Here is a 17,103-nt window from a genome sequence, read left to right as displayed (position 1 = left end):
GTTCTCTTGATGAGTTAGTGTAGTGGTAGGGTATTGTTTGGTTTTTTTTTAGAAGCATTTGGGATCTGTTTGGTTTGGAGTATAAGAGGTTAGTTGAAGAGTTTTTTTCTTTTTAGTGTTTTTTTTGTTTTGTGTGGGTTTTTATAGGTGTTTTTTTTTCATTAATGTTCCATTTTTGTTATGTGATAAGAACTGTTAGTGAAAGGAGTGTAGTGGGGGTTTTTTTGCTGGTAGTTGGTTGGCTGGTGGAGCCTTTCTGAATTTTTTGGATGGTATTCTTGGTTATTCGATGCTGTTTGTTTTGGTATTTTATTTTTAGGAATTGGATTATAACTGCAAAGTTCTAACTGTAACTCTAATGAAACAAAACAAATGCATAAATATGAAAATGGGAATATCAAACTTCAATTTTAAATATAAACGGAAAACATATAAATAAAACATGTAACATAAATAATGTTATCCTTTACTATTAGATAGTATATTGTTTGATATATAGTATTTTGTTTATATAAATACATATAAGTATAGATTATAAATATAAATAAAATCCATATAAAATATCCATATTGAGATGTATAATTAATACATGTGGATATATAAATATAAAATTACTAAATAATAGAAATCAATACAGTACATAATGCATATTTTACTGTGTATGTCCTATTTTAACACATTCTATGTCCTAAATATTATATATCAAAATACGGTACCTCAATATATTGTAATCGAATATATAACAACTTGTAAAAATCAAAAATAGAAAGATAGAAATATTTAAATAGAGTTTAAAATAAAGAGGATTTTTATTTTGTATTTGGTAGTAGGTAGGGGGTTTTTAATAAAATCTATAAATATAAATAAAATTAGAAATCTATGTATAGAAATACATCCTAAATACCTTAAGATCTATATATAAAATTCAAAGGTAAGTAAAAAAAAAAATAGCAGTATCTACGAAGTATAATATAAATAATAATTTGTCTATCTTGCTACCTTAATATATATATGATATATATTTATAAATACATCACTATAAAGTAGAAATGCAAATGTGACTATAATGATGAAAAAAACATATAAATATTCAAGTATCGTTTAAAGAAAGGGCTTTTTTTGGTTTTTATTTGGTTAGAGGCAGGGTTTTAATGGAAGAAAAATGAACATACCTTTTCTTTTGATATCATTCTAAGTATAGAAATATATATTCAATGTATACAGAGATATATAAAAATATAAAATAGAAATGACAATAAGTATTCAGAATAGATAGAATATAAATAACACCATACATCAATCTAAATTTTAAATGTAAATTTGAATATAAATGCAAAAAATAGAGATAAATTTAAACGCAGTTTGAAAGATAAGGGGTTTTTAGAAGATTTTTACTTGGATAGAGGCAGGGGTTTATTTTAAGTAATATAAACCTTTTAGAAATAGAAATCTAACTATAGAAATATGTAAGTAATGTATTAAACAATGTATGAAAATGTAAATTGTAATAAAATATAATAGGAATAAATGTAAGAAATTATTAAAATTGCAATTATACATCAATATGCATTATAAATCTGAATGTGAATATAAATATGTAAAATATACAAATAAAATATATTGAGATGCAGTTTGAAAGAAAAGGTTTTTTAGTTTGGTTCTTATGGGGTTAGAGGCAGGGGTTTTTTGCTGGCGTTCTTTTCCGCGCGGGATGTTTTGGGGCATTTGCTGCCGAGGATGTTCCAGAGGGGCGGGCGGCAGTGCTGCCGCCTTGTGGACACAGAGCGGTACTGCAGCCTGCCGCCCGCGGCCGCCATCTTGGGAGTGGCATGTTGTGGACTCGCTTGACCTTCTCAAGAGGGCGCGAAAAAGAGGACGGGAAGGTCGAGGACCCGTGTCTGTTTTCTACACTGCCTGAATTGTCCCCAACGCCGGCGCCCCCCGACGGGATTTTCCGCGGCAGTTCCAGTGCCATGCACACGGGCTGTGGGTTCGGCGGCTCCGCGGACGGTCGGATTTGGAGCAGGCGCCAACCGGCATCGGCAGATTCGCCTCTCTCTGCCCAGCTCCTGCAGCGCCCACCATCCTGGGCGCGGCCCCTGCCTCTGCCGCGCTGGGCGCCCGTCCCGTCCCCTCCCGTGCGTTCCCACCGCCTCCCTGCCGTACAGCTAGAAATAACACCAACGTAGAAATATACATAGGTTAAAAAGAAAGGGCTTTTGGGGCGGGGCGGCGTTATTTGGTTCGAGGCAGGGTCTTTTAGTTTCTGTGCGGGATTTTTTGGGACATTTATTTCGGAGGATTTTTTCCCAAGGGGATCGATCGCCGCCGCTCTTTTCCCGCTGCCTCCCCTCCGGGCGAGCGGCGGCCCCCGGCTGTGGCGGGCGACGGTGCTGCCGCCTTGTGGACACAGAGCGGTACTGCAGCCCCACAGCCAGCGCCCGGCCAAAAACCACCGAGACGGGGCGGGAGGGGCCAGAGCGGCCCCAAAACCACCGAGACGGGGCGGGAGGGGCCAGAGCGCCCCCAAACCCACCGAGACGGGGTGGGAGGGGCCAGAGCGGCCTCAAACCCACTGAGACGGGGCGGGAGGGGCCAGAGCGGCCTCAAACCCACTGAGACAGGCGGGAGGGGCCAGAGCGGCCCCAAAACCCACCGAGAAGGGGCGGGAGGGGCGCGGGGCGGCGGCGAGCAGGGCGGTGTGTGTGAGTAGAGGGGAGTGGTGAAGGCGGCTCAGCGGCGGCGCCGGGGAAGGATGGCAGCGGCGAGGGCAGCCCGGCGGGGCCGATGTCAGCGGGCGGCGGAGGTGCGGTCGCAGTGCTCACGGGCCGGGGCCGAGCGGCGTCGGAACAGGGCTGCGCCCGCCCCTCCTGCCGCCCTCCTGGGAATGGGTTGAGGCATTATGGGTTTATTGAGGTAGGGATAACTATTTTGTTGTTTTGTAAACAAATGTCAGTTCTTCTGACAGGAACAGGCTGAATGGGGCTGTAGCTCTGCCTACAAGGTCAAGCAGTGATAAGGCCTTGTCAGCACCCTGGGAAGTAGAGGATGGGTAAAGAAGTGAGCCTCTGTGTAGCACTTCTCTGTAACAGATTAGTAGCTGCTGTAGCATCATTTCCTAGACATTGAGTGGTCTGGGGCTGGATTAGAAAAAAATTAGGTTTAGTGTGTTGTTTAACAGCTGCAGGTGGAGGAACCTATGCCTTCTGCTCTCCCCACAGCTGTCTCGGCTGTCACACCTGTCCTGAGGAAAGCCCTGTGGAAGGAGCTCGGTGCCAAAATTCAGGACCCTGAGGCCACTGCAAATTTGAGTGAAACTGCAAATTCTTTCCAAGCTGTTGCCACCTCCGGGAAGCACAACCTGATGGACTGCCTTCCTGCTGCTCCGGAGAGAGCAGGGAATGAAGAGAGGTGGGCAGCGTGTGTGTGTGTGTGTGTCTGTGTGCCTCCCCCAGGGCTCAGTTTGTCCTGGGAATCAGTGTGATAGGAATGGGAGCATTAACAGCATGCTCTCCTCCGAGAATCTGTTGCTTTGCACTTTGGCAGCAAGACATCTTTAAGATATACAAAACCAAGTTAAAATGTTAATAAGAAAATCAACAGCTATCTCTCTGCAGCTGGGCCGTGGCAGATGCCATATCCACGGTGCTTAAAAACTCAGAGGAGCTGCATTCCTGGAGGAGACATCTCTTCTCAGCCTGCATAAAGGGGTTAGTTGCCATGTACAGCAGCAGTAAAGATGAAGGCAAGCAAGAAGTGGAGAGGTCCATGCTGCTGAGGCTAGAGGAATTATTGGTGAGACTGCTTATCTGCTTTGCCACAGAGGGACTGTATGCATATGTGTGATTGGGCAGTTGTAGATTTTGTAAATACAGATTGGACTCGATTTCCTGTTTTATGGATTCTGGTTTCCATGGAATTTTCATAGCTTTTTCCGAGTCTTGAGAATCCTTTATACGAGGCAGTTTTATGTTCTTGATGATGTCTTTCTGGTACAAATCCCCTTTGAATGTAGGAGTTTGCGGTATTTAGGAGTAAGAAATCAAAGGTTACCAGTGGAATTTTTTTTAAAATTAAGTTAAAATTAATTAATTAAATTATTATAAATAAATTAATTTAATTTTTAAAATTAAAGTTATCACCTTCTTTTTTAAAAGAGGCTGATAGAGATACTTGTGCCAAGACCCATCTGCCATGCCATCTGAAGTCTGGGGCAAAAGTCTGGTTGATCAGGAATAGAAATCAGACTTTGATCTTGAAGAACACTACTTGGTCACTCCCTCTGTATACTGTTGCCTTGGTTTGAGTTCAGTGAACACGGATCCCTGTGACACGCAATACTGAAGGTCTCAGGGCAGTGAATGCCTTTGCGCTCTCATGGCTTTTGCTGAGACTCCCTTGTAGGACCTGGCTGACTCTGCAGGCCCTGGGGCCACCTCACACCGTCCATCCCATCCTGAGGGTGTTTCCAGCCTGGCGAGGTTGGCACCTGCATTCCCAGGACTGTTGGGATGTGCAGCTGTCAGTCTGCTCCAGGCTCTCGCTTTGACTTGTCAAGTTGCGAATCCTTTTGCACTTGAGGAGTTTGAAGAGTATTGAACCGCTGGGTTTTTGGAACCTACAGCCCAGCTTGCTTTTTGATTCCATACAGCCCCTGCTCCCAGACCAACAAGTTTCTTTTGAGCCAGGAATTAGGATTGTTGTATCCAAGAGCTTTTTTCCCTGTTACTCGCAGATCATCCCATGTGAGCATTTGGCTTGCGTGTTCTTAGTGTGTCCCTTGAACAAAGATTGCTGTAGAAGCTCCATGTGCCAAATGTAAACCAACACCTGTTTTTACTTGCTGCACACAGTGCGTGGTTGAAGAAGTGGACCCAGATGACTGGTGTGACCTTGTGAAGACAGGGCTCAAGTAAGTGATTTCATTTGAATTTGGTTTGGTTTCACCAAGTTCATTTTCTTTGCCAAGTTCTCATTTCTTACCCAACTTGTAGCTTCAAGTGGGTTTTCTTGGGTTTGGTTACAGTCTGACTTCTCTGTGATCCTTCTCCCAAAGGTACCGTTACAGAGATGAAACATTTCTGAAGGTCCTGAACGTTGCCATCCAGTTACTATACATGAAAGAATCCTCACTTAGAGCGTAGTCAAGCTCTCCAAACTACACATGGTGGTCACCCAGCAGTCTCCATTTTTGGCAGCCATCCTGAGGTCAAGAGAAGAAGATGGCATGAGCGTCCAGACAAGAAGTATTTTTTAATCATCTTCTTCCCATCCTAAACACAGCTAATCTTCTCTTTCTTGCATTATAATCTCTCCATCCAGTAACACATCCACCCATCTAAATACTTGCAGAGTTATTAGCAGTTCCAGAATATTGGCATTTAAATTGTACCTCTGCTTGGATCCAAATGTTACATTCATTTTATGCTGGTTTTAAAGACTTCTGTTTTTAAAACTAGTGGAAAGGTGGGTTTGGGTTTTTGTTTGCTTATTTGTTGTACTGGTATTTTTAACCCAGCTGAACTCTTGGATTTATTCTTTTGGTTTCTGAGGTACTTAGTGTAAGATCACTGAAGTGCACATAGACCCTGTGATGTTTAAGGCTCGGCTACACGTGACACAGGCTTCTGAAAATGGAAATGGCCTTGGCAGAGTAGCAGCTGTGAAGTGAAGCAGAATTAAAATGCATGTGAGCAGAAGAACCAAATGAAATGGTACTTCTGGGTGCTGTGTGCTCCTCTGGCCTCTGCCTGCTGTGAACACTTTGTGTTGCAGCTCAGTGTAGTCCAATTCAGTGTTTGTTTGGTTTGATTTTTGTGTGTGACAAAAACACTGGTCACTTACTCTAAACAACTTCCCTCCTTTACTGGACACATCCTGGAGTGGGACCAGACTCCCCCTCACCCTGGAGGAATTCCCTGCTCCTCTGGAGAGGGGGTGCAGCCAAAACTTAGGAGCAAAGGCAAACCACCAAACCAGGGGCATTCTATATATATCCAAATAGGGGCTCTGTCTTCCTGCTTTTCCTGTAGTTCTCCTTCCTGGTTTCACCTGGCCTGGAAGGATGGGCATGGCCTGTATTTATCAAATGAAAATGGTGTTACTAAATCTGTCCAGAAGTTCTGATTACAGACACTCATTTTCTGCCAGAAAACATTTTCATTTCATTCCTTTCACCCAGGATGCTCTCTGTGGTCTCAGACAGTGTTCCCTGGGAGGAAGGGCAGCCTTTGCCTTGCCTGCACAGCTCAGGTGGGTGTGACAGAACTGGTGTGGCCTGACAAGGCATGAGCAGCTGTCTGTGCACTGGAGTGCCTTGAAACCTTTCTCTGTGAGGTTTTGGACACATTTCTCTTTGGGATTTCTTGTGACACAGCACCAGGTGTCCCTTCCTTTGTATAAAGTCCCGTGGTAAAGGATTGAATGACGGACAAGTGGGGCCTGGGATAAAAATGGTTCTGTTAAAATTAGGCTAAGAATGCAATAGAGAAATGAGCTTCCTTTTAATGAAATAGTTAGGAATAAAAATGCTTTTATATTTCAATTGGTGTCCCCTCTCACGGATAAAACCCCATGGTGAGCAATCCCAGCGGAAGTGTGAAAGCCGGGATCTTTTGACTTCCACAGTGGATTTAATGTTCTTTTCCTCCTCTCTTTCAGGACAGGAGAAATCATTAAATTCCTCCCATCTCTGCCAGAAGCTTCAGTGTTTAAGCAGCCAGAGCCAAGAGGCTTCAGCACCAGGGGTGTGCGCTGGAGGGCTCCTGGTCCTGCCCACGCTGTGGGGTAAGTCAGAGGGATGCGGGGTTCCCCTTTTCCTCTCTGCTGGGATTAAGTGCCTCGGGAATGCCATTTCTGACAGCCCAGCCCTACCTCTGTGTGCTGGGAAAGGGCAGGAGGGAAGAGGCAAATGCCAGAGTTCCTTGGGGCTGACGGAGTTGTGGTGTTTGGCTGTGCCCAGGGGGGCAGGCTGGGCATTGTTCGGGCACCCAAGGACTGGTCTGGGGCTGGGAGCCCGGGGAGCCGAGCTCTCGGTGCATTCCCAGCTCTGCCAGCTGCTGCAGGGCTGGGTGCCAGCCTCTGCTGGGGCTGGGGCAGGAACTGCAGGGCAGGGCTGGCAGGATTTGGGAGCAGAGGGAGGAAAATGAGGAACGGTGCTGGGCAGCGCTCAGCCTGTGCTGGTGTCAGCGCAGCCGTGCAGGGCGCCGGGATCTGGGTTCAGCTCCGGCTCTCCTGGGGTTCAGGGTGCAAGGTCGGAGGGACTGGGTTTATCTGTGGCTTTCCAGGCCAGCAGGAACAAGGGGAATGTGGTGCCAGAGCTGTGTCCCATCGGGCTGCGCTTCCCTCTGAGCACAGAGAGTCTGGGCTGAGGGGAGATTGCTGCGAGTGCCCCGTGAGCAATCCAGGGAACTCGGAATTGCATTGCTGCTGGGAACACTGCCTGAGCTCTGCTCAGGCTGTGTCTGCGAGGAGTGGGATTTGGGCTGCAGAGCTGCTGCTGGGCACAGAAAATGGAGTAAATCCTCTCCAGGGACGTGCAGTGAAGGACAGTGCAGCAGGGAAGGGGAGTATTTACAAACTATATCAGTATTTCTCCCAAAACTGGGAGAAATGGGGTGGAGCAGAGATGGGGGTGGTTTGCTTTTGTCTGGGCCGGTTATTCCTCATGCAATGTTTTAAATCTGTTGTATGATTTTCTCTCCAGTATCTTTCTAACAAAAGCTGACAGAAATTTAGGTTCAGGGTTAGAAGTTGGGTCCATTCACTACAAAACCTTGCCCAGGCTGGAGGACTGGGGTGATGGCTGCTCTCAGCAAAGGTTACCTGTGAATACCGTGTCAGATTTCCTTCAGTGCTGGGCAGGACAGGTGAGGTTTGGATCAGGAATTCTGCAAACAAGGCCTGTGTGATGTTGGTTTATTGTGTTTTTCAGGGAGCCAGGGCTGGCACAAGGACTCGTGCAGGTGCTGCTCTGGCACCGGAGCTGTTGCCCTGTGGAGCCATTTTAAAGGTGTGATTATGGAACATTTTGGAGGCTGTTTCTGGAATTCCATTTGTATCTGGATCTCACTCCGAGTGCAGCAGTTCAGGCGAGGGTTCTGACCTCTCCAGACCTTGTGCTCACCTTGGTACAGCCCGGAGCTGGAGCAGTTTTCCAGGGAAGTGGAGATGGCTGAGGATGGGTGCTCTGGAAAGCAGGGACCTGCTGGGATTTGCATTTGCAAAGCTGCCGTGAAGTTTGTAAAACCAGCAGGAAATTCTAATTCCTGTGATTTTGGGGAGGAGGTGCAGGTCACCCTGAGAGCTAGACCAGAACTGGTTTGTGGTAAGGAGTCTGAGGTGTGTAAGTCCCACAGCTGGTATGAGCTGTGTGCTAAATGCAGTCCCAGCCCCAGAGGGAGGCTGATGGGCTCTGTTCATTGCTGTCCCCAGCTGTCCCCAGCCCGCTGCTCCCCCGTGGATCTGCTCTGGATTCGGGCTGTCGGTGCTGGAGCGCCCTGCTCCCTGCAGGGCCCTGCCCCTAACCCACGCAGAGAGAGAGAGCGCTGCTGGCCAGAGTGATCTTTTTTCATTTTTTCTCCCTGTGCTGTTAGCAAGGAAGGGATGGGACTGCTCTTGGGCCGGGAGCACTCAATGCTCAGGTGAACACCCGCCTGGGAGCGTGAGGGTTTGCAGAGCGAGCAGCTGCTGCGGCCCAGGAGCAGCCACAAGTTCTGTGTTCCAAGGCAGGCCAGAACTTTCTAATCCTGGGGTTTATTTGGCTTTTGGAACCCAGCACCTCTGCTCAGTTCTGCCGCACTGAGGGTACTTTTGTTCAATGCCTTCTGTTGGAACTTGTCAACTCTCAGTGTAGCGCACACAGCCCCAGCCCTGCCCTGCAAACCCTTCCCCATTGTGCCCACACAGTTTCTCTCTCACTCACTCGGGGCAGGCTCTTACTGACAGCCACAGAAACAGAAGTTATTTTATTTTATGTTATTCTTTTCCTGCTTAATGCCCGTGTCTTGTATTGGTACATCAATCCCATTGTTAAAATGTTATTTATTGTAAGGGATGTAGTATTAGCTTGTTTATTTAGATAATATTTTAACTGATTTAATTGTTTTAGTGTTGTTGTTGAAGTAATAGGTGGTATAAAAAGTAAAGCTACCATTTTTAAGTTTCAAGGCTTAAAATTACTTTTCTATTTTGGTTACTATTAATGGACAAATGACTTTTTTGTTTTAAATTGTTAGCTATTTTTATATAAGGGCTTTTTAATTATATGGATGATTTGTAATGTTTTTTATTGGTATATTAGGTAAGTAAGTAAAGAACGGATTTTTTGAGTAGTGCTGGATAAATAAAAAGTATGTAAACTAGAAACTTTAGTTAAAGTTACTTAAACGTTTGTTTTAGGTTGGTTAATTGGTAAAGTGATATAATTAAAAGCAAATAAAGTAAATAGAGCAGAAGTATAATATTTGATAGAATTTTATAATTTGTAAGATATTAAATAAGATTTTTATAATATTGATTTTTAAATTTATAAAGAAACTTAAAGTTTATATATTTTGGTGGGTGTAGTACAAGATGTTAGGTGTAAGTTGCAATTCTTGTGTAATTTACATTTGTATTTACATAGTGTAATTTATCCTTGTATTTATGTTGGTGTTTTATTTGTGGAGTGGTGAGTGTGTTTTTTGTGTGATCTGGTTTTATGTTTCTTATTGAAATTTACTTGGGTTTTTGTACTTGTTGAGATATAAATACACTTTATGTTTTGATATGAGAAATAATGATATAAGTTGTTATAATTTTTCATTTATAAATATGAAGAAATATAAGAGTAAAATAATCCATGTAGTAAAGAAGAAATTGATCATAATTAGGAATTACTTAGATAATATCTATATTTAGTAACATAGGTGAAATTATATGATTAGTAAGTATTAAAAGATTGTACATTATTTTAGAGTTTATTACAGTTGATAAATGTTAAATTAGTGGTAAGTTAAATATTTATGTGTGGATAATGATTTTTTAAGTTTATTTTAAAAATAAGTTTATTTGTTATATTGATAAAGTTAAATTGTTAAGTTAAAATTATTTGAATTTATTTTTGACGTAGAAAATATTTGGGTTTGTTGTTAATCATTTTATTTAGGTAGAGTTAGGGTTAGGTTATAGTTTAAATTTTAATTGGTGAATGTTTCTTAATATATTTTTATATAATGTTTTTAAAGGTAGTACATAAGAGTAAAAATGTTAGGATTAAAGATTAATTACATTATTTAATAATTGGATTTTTTTAGAAGTTTTTTACAATAGAGATGCTTTGAATATAGTAACCTCTTTTTTTAAGGATTTGAAAGTGGTTATGGACAGGATTGTGAGTTTGGATTTGGATATTGAGAGTGTGAAGGTGGAGGAAATGTATGAGAGAGTCATTACTTAGTGTGAAACTTAGAAAAAGAAATTAATGTTGTAGTTGGATTTTATATTGAAGTGATTTTGTAATAATAACTGAGGAAAGTGATAAGATTAACAGTTTGGAGGAGGTTTTTAATGAAATATCTTTTTTTTAATCTTGAAAAATATTTAAAATGATGAGATAACATTAGGTTAAATTATAGAGTTAGTGTAGAGATTAGTTAGAGAGTTAACTTGGTGTAAGAGCGGTATAAGTTGAGAATAAAGAAGTAGGAATTAGAAATTTTATGTGTTTTCAGATCATTATATAAAGAGATAAAGTATATGCAAGTTGGTTGTAATTATTATAATAATATTTAATAAGTATTGTTTATTATAAAAATGAATATATTTATATTATATAATTAGTATATTAGTAGTAAGTGTTTGAATATGTTAGGATAACTTTTAAAAAATATTTATATATTAAGGAAATAGAGTAAATTTTTTAAATAGTATGATATGAATAGTAATTGCTATTTTTTGGTGTTACTTACAAAAGATAAAAAGAGTAGAGATTGTAATGAAGAACAAAATTTTTGATGAAAGTGATCATATAATACACTGTATTTTTTTTACTTCTGAATAGGTGTTTGTTAGTGTTTTCTTTTAGTTGTTTTAATTGGAGTTGTTTTAATTTTTAAGAAAATTAACCATATACTGTATAGTTTAGAGAAATGATCTTTGATAAAATTTAGGATACGTTATATTAAATAACATTTAAATTTAGACGGAATGAATTTTGATAGTAAGGAATAATAAACTTTATTTTAATAGATAAAAAGAAACTTAATGTATTTATTTAAATGTATTGACATTTAATTTTGTTTGATTTTATTAACACTTAACATATTGAATGTTATTATTTATAAATATTGAAGGGTTTTTAAGTCTTTTGGTTTTGAAGAAATTTTAGCTTGTTGAGTTATGATTATTACGTATATCTTTACAGGGTGGAGTTTATTTTTGGGAGATATGTTTCTTAGTAAAAGATTTTTATTTATGTTACATTTCAAATGGTACTAATTTGTATAGTGGGGTTTTTTTTAATGCAGGATATTGATTAGATTCTTTTATATTTTTTGTGGGCTTTGACAAATATTTATTTATATCATTAGGCTTTTCTATTTTTGAAGTATGTTTTGATGTTTTTTGTTGTTTTTCTAAGAATTTGATTTAGAATTTGAAGAGTATTTGGTGTTTGGAGGAAATAAAGGTGAGGGGTTTTTGGATACGGTTGAGTTGTATGGTATGTTATTTTGATTTTTTGTTTGGTTGTGGGGAAGGTCTCCTTTGGTTAGATGTGGAAGCGTGAGACTGGCAGTAGGACTTTTTGTCTAATGCTTGATGAGTCTGTTTTATGGGGAGGAGGTGTTATTTTAAGTTTTATAAAATACACTGAGAATTAGTTAAAATCATGGAAGAAACATTATGGTATTTAAAGGGTGCTATGTTTAAAGAGCTATAAATCCTTTTTAATAACTGCTTGACATAAGGTGAGCTTAATCTACTTTTTCTGCCCCAGAAAGCATCAGGCACATGCGCATCAATGGCACGACCCCTGCCCACCGCTCCTGTTTCACCCGACCAAAATCAAGAGCAAAAGTTGGTTGGGCTTTAAGAACATGAAATAACTTTGAAGCAAAATAAATCACATTTTTCCCCTGTGTTTTTTTCCTTTCAGATGCTGCACTCACCTCTGTGGACACGCGCTGAGCTCTCACTGCAGGAACCCGTCAGGCCTCGGTGGCTGTGAGTTCATGTTCTTCTCACTGGGGAATTGAAATAATTGCTGGTTAATTGCAGAAATGTTTTCTGGAGCCTTTCCCCTTTTGTGCCCCTGTGCTGTGTGGGACAAGGGCAGAGGAGCCAGAGGAGCTGGAAAGGGGCGGGAGAAGGCAAAGGGACCCCCTGGTGTCCCCAGGGCTCTGTGGAGAACAGAACGGACACTGTGGGGGCACGGGGAGGTGAGGAGTGACAGTCTGGGGCCAAATCCCAGCTCACCCGCAGGGAAATAAGTGAGGGACATTTTGGAGGGGAAAGCTGAGGCCATGAGTTCACCCAGCCTGGCCAAGTTGTGTTTGCACAAAGTGGCACCAGAGGCAAAGGTCAATCCAGAGCCCACCCTGCTCAACCTCTAAGTCCCAGAATAAATTCTACAAGCTGCCCGTTGAGGGACTAAAAATATATTAAAGAGAACCAAGAGCTTTCCAAGAGCAAACCAGAAGGTTCCTGGGAATCCCATTGCACTGTTGTCACAGCCTTTTTGACAGAGCTCTTAGTTTTTTTATTTCAATGCTGCGTTTCTCTGCTGGGATCATTCACTCTGGGGGCTGTGGGGACTTTTTGGGTTTGAACCCCCTCCCGGTGGCCCTGACACTGCTCAGGAGCTGGAGGAAAAGCAGAGACAGCGCTCCTGGCAGGGGCAGGGAGTTTTCCCCCAGAGCAGATGCAGCAGCTGCCCTCCAGCCCGGCCAGGAGGGATCTGCTTTGGCTCCTGGCTGCTGCAGGGACAGAACGTGTTCAGCTGCTCCAGGTGACATTCCAGCAGCCTCATCTCCCATCCAGCCCAGCCAGGAGGGATCTGCTTTGGCTCCTGGCTGCTGCAGGGACAGAACGTGTTCAGCTGCTCCAGGTGACATTCCAGCAGCCTCATCTCCCATCCAGCCCAGCCAGGAGGGATCTGCTTTGGCTCCTGGCTGCTGCAGGGACAGAACGTATTCAGCTGATCCAGGTGACATTCCAGCAGCCTCATCTCCCATCCAGCCCAGCCAGGAGGGATCTGCTTTGGCTGCTGCAGGCACAGAATGTGTTCAGCTGATCCAGGTGACATTCCAGCAGCCTCATCTCCCATCCCTGCCCAGCCAGGAGGGATCTGCTTTGGCTCCTAGCTGCTGCAGGCACAGAATGTGTTCATCTGATCCAGGTGACATTCCAGCAGCCTCATCTCCCATCCAGCCCAGCCAGGAGGGATCTGCTTTGGCTCCTGGCTGCTGCAGGGACAGAACGTGTTCATCTGATCCAGGTGACATTCCAGCAGCCTCATCTCCCATCCCTGCTCCTGCCCCTCCTGCTCTCAGATCCCACACCACCAGCTGTGCCAAGGGAATTTGTCCCACCAGCAGCAGGGGAAGGACACGAGCTCCCACCTTGGCACTTGGGTTGTCCCTCTGGGGGATGCTGGCTGCTGGGATTTAGACCATTCCATATGTTTGGCTGCTGAAACTTCCCCACCCAGGGGATTTTGCAGAAAGATTGTTCTCTGTGTGGTGCCTGGATTTGGGGTTCAGTATCAGCTTTGCTAGTTCAGATGAATTATACCCACAGCCCCAGATTCCCTGCTGAATTCCTGCTGGAATAACCTGACAGTGCCTCGTGGAGACTGGAAGTTCCCATGCAGAGCTGCCACTTTAGCACCAGCTGTGTCAGGAACCAGCAGAGGTTCCAGGGAAGCTCAGTGGGAACAGGACAAGGACAGGTCTCTATTCTATAGAACTTGCTATTTAAAACCCTCATCCCCCCGCCCCAGGGATGTCTCTGGGATCACTTGACAGAGTTCCTTGGAATTCAGCTGTTTCCCCCCCCCGGAGCTCAGGCTCCAGCTGATGTTTTAAAGCAGGACAAGGCGGTGGCTCGGTGCCCTCCCGGCCTGTGCTGAGGCAGAACATCTCTCCTGCAGAAGCTCCGCTCCTTTCAGAGCCTCAGCAGCGGCCTCTGCATGGCCTTTTCCCTCAGGAAAGGGATGCACATCCCTGCCTGCAGCACACCTCCAGTGGGACCCACCTGTGAGAGTTTTCCATCACTTCTGCACCTCCAGCTGGCTCCCTGAAAATCTCCAGATATCATCCCACTCGAACCTCTGATTTTAAGGCATCTCCGAGGCTGTGGCTTGGCATTTAGTATCTGTGAAGGAAGATTGCCTTGGCTCAAATGAAACGTAAACTTGAAGGCATTTAGAGATTTTGAGGAGCTAAGAGAAATAAGTCTTACTAGAATTAATTAAAATAAGAATAATAAATGAGTAGGCCTTGATGAAGTTAGGAGTTAGTAGTTAACTAATAATTAATTGCTTGTCAGCACAATGTTTAGTTAGCTGGGTTTATAATGAAGAATATAGAAACTGACATAGGTTTTAGGAACATAAGACAATTGTGGGCCTCCTCTGTTCTGAAACCAATTGAAGACAAGGAATGGGAGTTCTACCAAGAGTTCATTTGTCATACTTGCATTGAAAAGGTAGAAAGGTCAGAAGGAGGAAGACTTCATTTACTTCCTCATTTTGGGACCCCTCCCCATGAAAGGGACCACCGACCCATTTCAAGGGACAAACTACACATGCTGAATGGCTTTTGGAGTGATTAGCATACAAAGCTAATGTACCAAATGTACATTATTATGTACCAAAATTATGAATATGTATTTGTATTTCAGGTAGTCAATACTTGTATGGATAAAAAGACTCTGTAATCACCTGGAAGGGGCGGTGTGTATTTGGGAGCGATCCCGCACGCTGCCCGGCGTCGAATAAACACACACTTGCTAACTTTAAACTGTTAGAGAGTTTTTGTCCGTCACAGTTAGATATCGATACTAGATCAATATCCATATTTTTTTAATAAATCACAAACGCTGCTGGTGGATGATGGCCTCAGGCTGGAAAAGAGGGAGGAGATTTGGGGGGGCTGGGACATACCTGGCAGCTGTGTGGGAGCTCGGGGAGGTCAGAAACAGGGATTGCTGTCAGAGCCGCTCTGCAAACGGCCGTGCCTCCATTCCCAGGTGATGCCAGCCGTTCCCTGGGGTCCCTCGGGGCTGTCGGTGGCATCTGTCCGGGCTGAAGCATCCCTGCGTGCCTGTGGGGAGCAGCCCCCGGCTGAGGAGCCACGGGCAGCCCTTCAGCCGTGTCCGTGCCGGCGCTGTCCGGTGCCCCGGTGCCCGTGCCGGGCCGTGCGTTGGGCACGCTGCGAGCCGCGGGCCGGGCACGGCAGCTCCTGCCCTGCCGAGCCAAGGACCGGAGGTGCTCTCTGCCCTTCGGGGGCTCCGGGCTCCTCCAGCCCCGCACCGGGCGCAGCCGGAGCGGGAGCGGCGGCCCCGGCGGAGCGGCGATGCCGGTCCCGATCCCAGCCCCGATCCCGCCCCGATCCTCCGGCCCCGGCACCCCCGCCCCGCCCGCCGAGGAAGGAGCGGCTCTGCCCGGCTCCCACAGCAGACACCGGCGGGACCGGGACCCAAATCCCCGGGCCCGGATCCCAGTCCCGGTCCCACCTGAGCCCGTCGGACGCCGCGCAACGCCGGGAGCAGCGCCGATCCGATCTCCGCACGGCGCTCCGAGCGCCGGTCCCGCCGCAGCCCGGCCGAGCATCCCCCGCAGAACGTGAGGCGGGCGCGGATCCGCCGCCATTTACGGGCGGGGGGCGGGGCCGGGGCGGGGCCAGCACAGGTGCGCGCACAGGTGCGCGGGGCCCCAGCGCGCCTGCGCGGGGCGGGGCCGGGGGGATTTAACCCGCGGGGAGGGCCGGGCAGAGCCATTTGCTGCTCGGCGCTCGGAGCGGGAGGTTGCGGCCGGCCGGGCCCCTTTATCTCTTTTTCTCTGTATTTCTTTTCTTCTGTGTTTCTGTTCTTTTGCGTTTCTTTTTCTCTATACCTCTCCTGGGTACCCTCCCTTCCTTCCCCCCCCCAAACCCCTCCCCTCCCTCTCCCCCCCTAGCCCTCCCCTCCCTCCCCCCCGGGCGGTCCCCCCTACACCCCTTTCCCTTTCCTCCCTTTCTATTCCCCTACTCACTCCTACCCTGTTCCTCCGTCCTGTCCCTCTTCCTTCCCTCCCCAGCCGGGCTCCCCCGCGCCCCCTTTCCTTGCTCCCCTTCCCCCCTGCACACGTTCCGCCTCCTTCCCCAAACCTGCCTTCAATCCTTCCTTTCCTTCCTCCACCCTGCCTTCCCCCCAGCCCCCTCCCCGACTGCCCCGCACACCCCGACCTCTCTCCCCCTGCCCCCTGTCCTTGTCCCCTTCCCCTCGGCTGCCGCTCAGCTCCCCTGTTCTCGTTCCCCATTCCCGCTCTCCTTCTTTCCTCGCAGCCGCGGGGCTTGGGGTGCCGGATAATAAAGCCCAGAGGGCCGGAGCCCGGCGCCCCCCGCCCTCGCTGGGGTCCCCACACGGGGCAGGAGCCGCTCTGCGGGTCCCCCCATTGCAGTGCAACACACGGCCCGACACTGCCGGGGCTCCGGCTGTCCCGACATCACACTGGGGGGTCGGGCCGGGGGGGTGGGAGGGGGTGTGAGGAAGGGCCCCCTCATTAGGAGGGGGCTCTGGGGGGTGGGGGGTGGGGGGTTAGGAAGGGCCCCCTCCGGAGGAGGGGGTCCCGGGGGGGGGGGTCAGGGTGGGCCCCCTCCGGAGGGGGGGGTCCCGGGGAGGGGGGTCAGGGTGGGCCCCCTCCGGAGGGGGGGGTCCCGGGGAGGGGGGGGGCGGGGCGGAGGGGGGGCCTTCCCCCCTCCAGCCCCTCCCCCTCCCCGGGACCCCCTCCTCCGGACGGGGTCGGCCCCGGCCCCCTCCCGGGGACCCCCTCCTCCGGACCGGGGCCCGGGGGGAGGGAGGGGGGTGGGTGGGGGGGGAGGGGGTGGGAAGGGAGGGGAGGCCAGGGGTGGATGGCTGCTT

General features: G+C 46.6%; 2 long non-coding RNA genes across 7 annotated transcripts; one reads left to right on the top strand and one right to left on the bottom strand.

The window, feature by feature from the left end:
• Nucleotides 1-3,906: 3,906 nt before the first annotated feature.
• LOC140684234 (uncharacterized) lies at nucleotides 3,907-16,078 on the bottom strand. 6 transcript variants are annotated; one of them, XR_012056189.1, is made up of 5 exons: nucleotides 15,718-16,078; nucleotides 15,146-15,305; nucleotides 14,236-14,355; nucleotides 12,150-12,224; nucleotides 3,907-5,203 (listed from the first exon to the last, which is right to left on the bottom strand). It is a non-coding gene; the product is annotated as an uncharacterized lncRNA (long non-coding RNA). The 6 variants fall into 6 exon arrangements; XR_012056191.1 differs by having other exon boundaries at nucleotides 12,150-13,445; nucleotides 15,718-16,076; XR_012056188.1 differs by lacking the exon at nucleotides 3,907-5,203 and adding an exon at nucleotides 5,601-5,660.
• Nucleotides 4,853-7,484, top strand: LOC140684236 (uncharacterized). Its single transcript, XR_012056195.1, has 4 exons — nucleotides 4,853-4,912; nucleotides 5,057-5,087; nucleotides 5,199-5,246; nucleotides 6,661-7,484. It is a non-coding gene; the product is annotated as an uncharacterized lncRNA (long non-coding RNA).
• Nucleotides 16,079-17,103: the final 1,025 nt, after the last annotated feature.

The sequence above is a fragment of the Taeniopygia guttata genome, chromosome 5, assembly GCF_048771995.1.
Source record: "Taeniopygia guttata chromosome 5, bTaeGut7.mat, whole genome shotgun sequence".
NCBI lineage: Eukaryota > Metazoa > Chordata > Aves > Passeriformes > Estrildidae > Taeniopygia > Taeniopygia guttata.
Note: the sequence above shows the minus strand (reverse complement) of the source record. Positions and strands in the feature narration are given on the sequence as shown.